Here is a 7984-nt window from a genome sequence, read left to right on the forward strand (position 1 = left end):
CTTTAAAATGTTTCAGGGTCCTTCTCTGGGTCCCTAATGTAGAGTTTTTACCTTGTTTTTCAAGGGAGACAAACTCAGAGGTTTACCCCGCCCCTTTTGGGGGCGGGGCTTTCTTTTTTGGCGCCAACAAACCCTATTTAAACTTGGTGAAGCTCCAGGTTCAGTCTCCTGGAGCGCAGCTTGCTGTCAACCTTGAGTGTGGTTTGAGTGAGGAGAGTTTTGCTACCTCTGTGCTGAAAATCATTGTTTCTTACTATAAGAGCTTGCTAGGATCTTCTGGGTAAAGATCTGTTTTCTTGAATTTTGCTAAATTCATGTTTCTTTTAATTTTCAGCCATGTCGTCTACCGGTGACGGAGAGCGAGAGCCCGGCAGGAAATTCGCGGGCAAGAGCCGCCACCTGCAGTGCCATGACTGCCAGATCGTCCTGGAGGACTCTTATGATTTCTCCCGCTGCCCACCCTGTAGGGCCAAGTCACTCCCCCAGTTGGAGCCATCTGTCCACGATGTGGTCGATTGGGTGAAGGGGTACATGGAGTCCAACATGAGCCAGGTCAACGCCTCCATACAGGAACTGAAGAGTACCCTGGTCGCCAAACGTCATCGTCCCTCCTCCCCCCATCGTGCGATGGAAGTCTCGGGGGGTCAGGAGGCAAGGGAAGGTTCCGCCTCCTCCTCGGATGAGGAGGATGGATTCTCTTATTTTGTCCCGCTGGAGAAGGCCCAGCGGCTACTAAAATCCGTCCGGTCGGGGGACCAGGACGTTGATCCGGGGGAAGCCTCATCCTCTGCCTCTAGGGGGCCTAGGGTCTTTAAAGCAGATGATTCTCTCCTGTCTCTGATGAAAACAGAGTGGAGAAAGCCAGAGAAAGGTCCAGTGTTGACCAAAAGGTTCAAGGCCATGTTTCCGGTCAAAGAGGATCAGGTATCTTCCTGGGGGCCTGTCCCTAAAGTGGACATGGCGATCGCGAAGTTATCCAGAAGGACCCTGATCCCATCAGACGACGGGTCAAGTCTGTTGGACCCAATGGACCGGAAGGCGGACTGCGCCCTTAGGCGCGCCTATTCCTCGGCCTCCGCCTCAGTCGCGATTGCGTCGTCCGAAGTGGCGAATTTTCTAAAAACGAGATTCTCCCAAATTGAGTCTGACCTGGACCATGGGGTCTCTAGGGACGACATTCTGGCCTCATGTAAGACGGCCAGCCTTGCTATTGACTACTTGTGTGACGCAGCTCCACAACAACTGAAGCTGGCATCCAAGTCTATGGCTCTTTCAACCGCGGGCAGGCGTCCGCTTTGGTTGAAACCTTGGAAGGCCGATACGACCTCAAAGCACAATCTTTGTGCCATGGCGTATGAACCCGGCAAACTCTTTGGTGCAGAGCTGGACCAGATAATGGAGGGGCTGTCGGACAAGAAGGGCAAGTCCCTTCCCCAGCAGTCCTTTCGTAGGTCGGGGCAAGGGGTATGGTTCCAGAGCGGAACCGCAACCCAGACCCCAGAGGAATTGGGGTTCCCGTAGAGGAGGGAAATCCTCTCGGGGTTCTAGACCCCCCAAGAAGTCCTCGGCGCTCTGATTGCGGGCCTCCTCGAGGCTCTTGGTATTTAGCCGGTCTGACTGGAAATCTCGGGCTCCCTTCTCCCCACATTCCCGTAGGCGGTCGCCTACAACACTTTCTACCTTGTTGGCAGGATCATATCCAGGACAGTTGGGTCCTGCGTGTAATTTCTCAGGGCTACCTTGTAGACTTGAGCAGTCGGCCTCTGGACAAATTTGTCCAGACAAGGCTTCTTCCCAGCAACAAGCAGAAGATTCTAGAAAGTTACGTACTAGAATACTTCCAGAAGGGGGCCTTAGAAGAGGTTCCTCTCCAAGAGAGGGGAACAGGTATCTACTCCCCAGTTTTTCTGGTACCCAAGAGTACCGGAGGGTGGAGAATGATTATAGATCTGAGGTTCTTCAACCGCTTCATAAGACAAAAGAAGTCACTATCCAGTCAGTGACCAATCTTCTTATGCCGGGAGATTTCTTGGCAACCTTGGACCTCAAGAATGCTTATCTCCATATTCCCATCCATCCTGGGTCCAGAAGATTCTTAAGGATCGCGGTAAACATCGGGGGGGTCCTAAAGCATTTTCAGTTTGTGGCCCTCCCGTTTGGGATTTCTTCAGCCCCACACACTTTTACCAAAGGGGTGGTCTCTGTGGTGGCCGCTCTAAGACTTCAAGGCTTGAGTATAGTTCCATACCTGGACGACTGGCTCCTCAGAGCCCCTTCCCAAGCGATCCTGTCCCAACACATCCAACAGGCTGTTACATTCCTACATCAGTTAGGATGGATAATCAATTGGGACAAATCCCAACTTCAACCAGCCACCTCGGTAAGGTTCCTGGGGTTCATGGTGGATTCAGTCAGGATGACAATTCATCTCACTCCCGAAAGAAAGCAATCCGTGCAACAGACAGCCCATTCCCTCTCTGTACCAAAACCAAGGTAACGATTTGAACGTGGATGAGGATGTTGGGACTAATGTCTTCAACCGCAGAGGCGGTACCTTGGGCATTATGGCATCTACGTCCGCTCCAGTCGGAAGTATTAGCCAAGTGGAATCACAGTCCAGTGGGACTCAATTCCGTGCTCTCCCTGCCTTACAAAGTCCGATCCTCTCTGAGGTGGTGGTCCCACCTCACGGACGGCAAGTCCCTGATCCAGCCCTCTTGGATCATACTTACTTCAGACGCATCCCTAGTAGGCTGGGGTGCGCATCTTCAGGACAAGACAGTCCAGGGAACTTGGACACCTCAGGAGAGGTTATTGTCATCGAATCTCCTGGAGATCAGAGCAATCAGGCTAGCTCTTCTTCATTTTTCTCCCATCATTTGAGGGAAGGCAGTGAAGGTACAGTCAGACAGCATGACCGCTGTGTTGTATATCAACAAGCAGGGAGGCACGAGGTCACAAAGTCTCCTGAGAGAGATAGGGGTGATTTTGGATTGGGCAGAACTGAACCTCACCCACTTATCAGCCGTTCACATTCGCGGAGTTCACAATGTGATTGCGGATCGCCTGAGCCGAGGTCTTCCAACCGGAGAATGGTCACTTCATCCAGAGGTCTTCAAGGAGATAACGCTCAGGTGGGGCATGCCAGAGATCAATCTCATGGCAACGAGGTTCAACACCAAGGTGGAGAGGTATCGCTCCCTTTACAGGGAGGACAACCCGGTGGCAATAGATGCACTGTCAATCCAATGGAGGTTCAGGCTGGCCTACATCTTCCCTCCAATTTCCTTGATACCAAGGGTCTTGATGAAAATCAGGCAGGACCAAGCGTCAGTTATCGCCATTATCCCATACTGGCCGAAAAGAGCTTGGTTTACCCAACTCTTACAGATGAGTCGGGGTCAATTTCTGAGGCTTCCCCCAGAGAGAGCACTGGTGTCGGGGGGCACCCAGGTCTCTTCAAATGTTCAACCTGACGGCCTGGAGGTTGATCAGCCCCTTCCAAGGATAGAAGGGCTATCGGGGTCTGTCTTGAGAACCCTGGAGCACTCCAGATCAGAAGCTACCAACAAGGCCTACTCCAGAATCTGGAAGATTTTTTCGTCCTGGTGTTCTAAGCATCAGCAAACATCCGCTGAAGCTTCCATCCCGATGATCCTACAGTTTCTACAGGACGGTCTGGACAAGGGGCTATCACCCGCTACCCTTAAAGTGCAGATTTCAGCAATCTCTGCTTGTCTCAACAGAGCTGTTTCTCAAGACCCCCTTATCAAGAGATTCCTGAAGGGAGCCTCAAGATTAAAGCCTACAGTAATCAGACCCATCCCTGTTTGGGATTTATCGGTCGTGCTCAGGGGGTTATCATCTCCCCCCTTTGAGCCCCTAGAGGAGGCGGGATTCAGGTTCCTGACCTGGAAGATCACCTTCTTGTTGGCTGTTACCTCTGCAAAGCGAGTTGGGGAACTCCAGGCTTTTTCTGCCTTTGAGCCTTATACAAAGTTCCTGCAGGATCGGGTACTCCTCAAATTTTTACCTACCTTCATCCCAAAGGTTCCCTCCTTTGACAATATTAACCAGGTGATCTCCCTACCAACATTGGCTCCATCCCCCTCCTCTGAGGAAAGAGGGCTCCATACCCTCGACATTGCGAGATGTCTTAGGATTTACCTGGAACGCTCCAAGGTATTTAGGAAGGATGAAAACCTCCTTATCCTTTTTTCCAGTACCCATAAGGGGAGGAAAGCCTCTAAGCCCTCCATCAGTCGCTGGATTAAAGAGGCAATTCGGGAGTCTTATATGTCTCAGGGCTCGGAGCCCCCTGAATTTGTAAGGGCCCACTCTACTCAAGCAGTGGCCACTTCTTTTGCAGAGAGAAGCTCGATCCCATTGGATGTGATCTGTAAGTCAGCTTCTTGGAGTTCTCACTCCACTTTTATCTCACACTATAGAGTGGATACTAGAATACATAGTTATTCCTCATATATACATAGTTATTCCTTCCGCCAGGCATGAGGACCCTCCCATGGGGGTTTCTACTTGCTAAATCCCCATCTGTGCCACTGGTTAGGACGTAAGGGAATCGTTAATTTCTAACGATAATTTGTTTTCCCTTAGTCCTAACAGTGGCACACAAATTTCCCCCCCCTTGTTTATTATTCTTTTTTTGTCTACTTGTTATTACACAATAGCATGAGGGCTACGCCCCTCTTTATTGGGGGCAGGGAGGGCGTGTGCATGCCAGTGTTTTTTTTATTGTTTCATTAAAACTTCCACCTGTCCTAACCAGTCCACAGGGGCAGAATACCCCATCTGTGCCACTGTTAGGACTAAGGGAAAACAAATTATCGTTAGAAATTAACGATTACCACAGGTGTATAAACTCCAGCCCCTAGCCATACAGTCTGCCATTACCAAAGGTGTATAAACTCCAGCCTCTAGCCATGTAGTCTGCTATTACCACAGGTGTATAAACTCCAGCCCCTAGCCATGTAGTCTGCCATTACCACAGGTATATAAACTCCAGCCCCTAGCCATGCAGTCTTCTATTACTATAAACTCCAGCCCCTAGCCATGCAGTCTGCCATTACCACAGGTGTATAAACTCCAGCCCCTAGCCATGTAGTCTGCCATTACCACAGGTGTATAAACTCCAGCCCCTAGCCATGCAGTCGCCTTTACAACTGTGAAAGAATATGTTGTGTAGAGCTTACTGAATCCCAGCGTGATCCTGTAATTGCAACCACTGCCACAAAACTATTTTTGAAATGTCTTCTCTCCTAGATACCTGTATTCCACTATCACCTGTGAGTGGTATTATTGAACAGTGGAAGAAACCACAGCAACTCACCCACGTAGTGGAGACCACGTAAAGTTACAGAGCGGGGGGTGACGAGTGCTGAGGAGCGTACTGCAAGAAAGTCAACTTCGATCTGCTGACTCCACTGATTTCCTATCCTCTGGAGAGGTTATAAGTGTCAATCTTGGGATATCCCCTTTAAAGGGTATTTATTACCTGTCCATGGGATGGGTGATAAATATCTGACCACTGGGTAGCCCACTCCTGGGACCATCACCCATCATGTAAACGGGAGTCTTAAAGGGGTTATCCCATAATTGATGTAAAAAAATGAAAATCAGACATCATATAGAACATGACAATCTCTTTCTAATAAAGCTAGAACCAGCCCTGTACCTCACATGGGTCCAGAGATCTCCCCATTCATTGCTCTGCTAGATTTATATCAAGCTGACAGCTCAAGGGGAGTGTCCTTTCTGCTGCAGTTCAGGGGGGGGGGGGTCCATGGTCTCCCTATCATAGCTCAGGGGGCATGTCCTTTCTGCTGCAGTTCACTCAGGAAGTAGTTGAAGGATGGAACTGAGCATGACCGGCAATTTCAGTGAGCCGGACGAAGAAATAAGAAAAAGAACAAACAGCAGGTGGCGCTTTACAGATACATTTTATTAAATAACTCAGTGGCTATACAATTTTTTTAATTGCATGAAATTACAAATATATTCAGATCCAGGGGATGGTTTGAAAACTAGAATATTTTTCGTGGGACAAATCCCTTAAGCACAGACACGGTGAGAAGGAGTTGGAATGGTGGTAAACATCTGAGATCTGTCACAGTGCTAGACCTCCCTCCCACCACAGACCCCATAGCATTATCGTGCGCTACCTCTATGGTACGCACACCACTGCTTCTGGCATGTCATGCAGATTAGACATGGCTCGGAGATCACCACCCTTTGGTTTCACACTGCAGCGCCCTCTGTGGGGGTGCTCGGGTGGTTGGATGTAAACACTTGTGAGACCTGGAATTTCCCATACTTGTTTTCCTCCTGATCTCATGAGGGTTCCTCCACTCATGTGACTGTTCTGAGTGTTCTCCACTGAGGAATGTACAGGGAGCCACATTCTCCGTGCCTCGGTATGAGAACATCTACAAGCGCCCTGTGCTGCTGGCTCTGGCATGTGTGTGGGCATCAGGGCTCTGACCTTTCTTCTACACTCACTGCAGATGTTCCTTTCCCAATCAGTCAGACTAAGGCTACTTTCACACTTGCGTTCAGAGCGGATCCGTCTGGTGTCTGCACAGACGGATCCGCTCCTATAATGCAGACGATGGGATCCATTCAGAACGGATCCGTCTGCAATATAGTTTAGAAAAAATTCTAAGTGTGAAAGTTGCTCAGACGGATTGAAAATTGAGCCATATAGTGTCAACTTCAAACGGATCCTTCCCCATTGACTTACATTGTAAGTCTGGACGGATCCGTTTGCCTCCGCACGGCCAGGCGGACATCCGAACACTGCAAGCAGCGTTCGGGTGTCCGCCTGCTGAGCGGAGTGGAGGACAAACGGTGCCAGACTGATGCATTCTGAGCGGATCCGCATCCACTCAGAATGCATTAGGGCAGTACGGATGCGTTCGGGGCCGCTTGTGAGAGCCTTCAAACGGAACTCACAAGCGGAGCCCCGAAGCAAGTGTGAAAGTAGCCTAAGAGTGATTATAGTGCACCAAATATAACAGACGACCGCCAAACGTGAGAAAAGAAATCAATATCTTTCTAATATAACAACTTCTCAATATCAACGGCAGTATTATAGTAGTTATATTCTTGTACATAGGAGGAAGTATTATAGTAGTTATATTCTTGTACATAGGAGGCAGTATTATAGCAGTTATATTCTTGTACCTAGGAGGTAGTATTATAGTAGTTATATTCTTGTACATAGGAGGCAGTATTATAGTAGTTATATTCTTGTACATAGGAGCAGTATTATAGTAGTTATATTCTTGTACATAGGAGCAGTATTATAGTAGTTATATTCTTGTACATAGGAGGCAGTATTATAGTAGTTATATTCTTGTACATAGGAGGCAGTATTATAGTAGTTATATTCTTGTACATAGGAGCAGTATTATAGTAGTTATATTCTTGTACATAGGAGGCAGTATTATAGTAGTTATATTCTTGTACATAGGAGGCAGTATTATAGTAGTTATATTCTTGTACATAGGAGCAGTATTATAGTAGTTATATTCTTGTACCTAGGAGGTAGTATTATAGTAGTTATATTCTTGTACATAGGAGCAGTATTATAGTAGTTATATTCTTGTACATAGGAGCAGTATTATAGTAGTTATATTCTTGTACATAGGGGGCAGTATTATAGTAGTTATATTCTTGTACATAGGAGCAGTATTATAGTAGTTATATTCTTGTACATAGGAGGCAGTATTATAGTAGTTATATTCTTGTACATAGGAGGCAGTATTATAGTAGTTATATTCTTAACCAAAACTCTTTTTATTGAGAGTGCATACGGTCTTGTCCAAAAAATGCGTATCAATACATAGCCATGTGCAAATGGCAGCAGTAGAGTGGGTGCAAATATTCTTACAGACCATATCAGATCTACTAACATAGTGAGTATAAACAAATTTAGTTAACAATGAATGAAAGAAAAAGACACAGA

Source organism: Bufo gargarizans, chromosome 5, assembly GCF_014858855.1.
Source record: "Bufo gargarizans isolate SCDJY-AF-19 chromosome 5, ASM1485885v1, whole genome shotgun sequence".
Classification (NCBI taxonomy): Eukaryota; Metazoa; Chordata; class Amphibia; order Anura; family Bufonidae; genus Bufo; species Bufo gargarizans.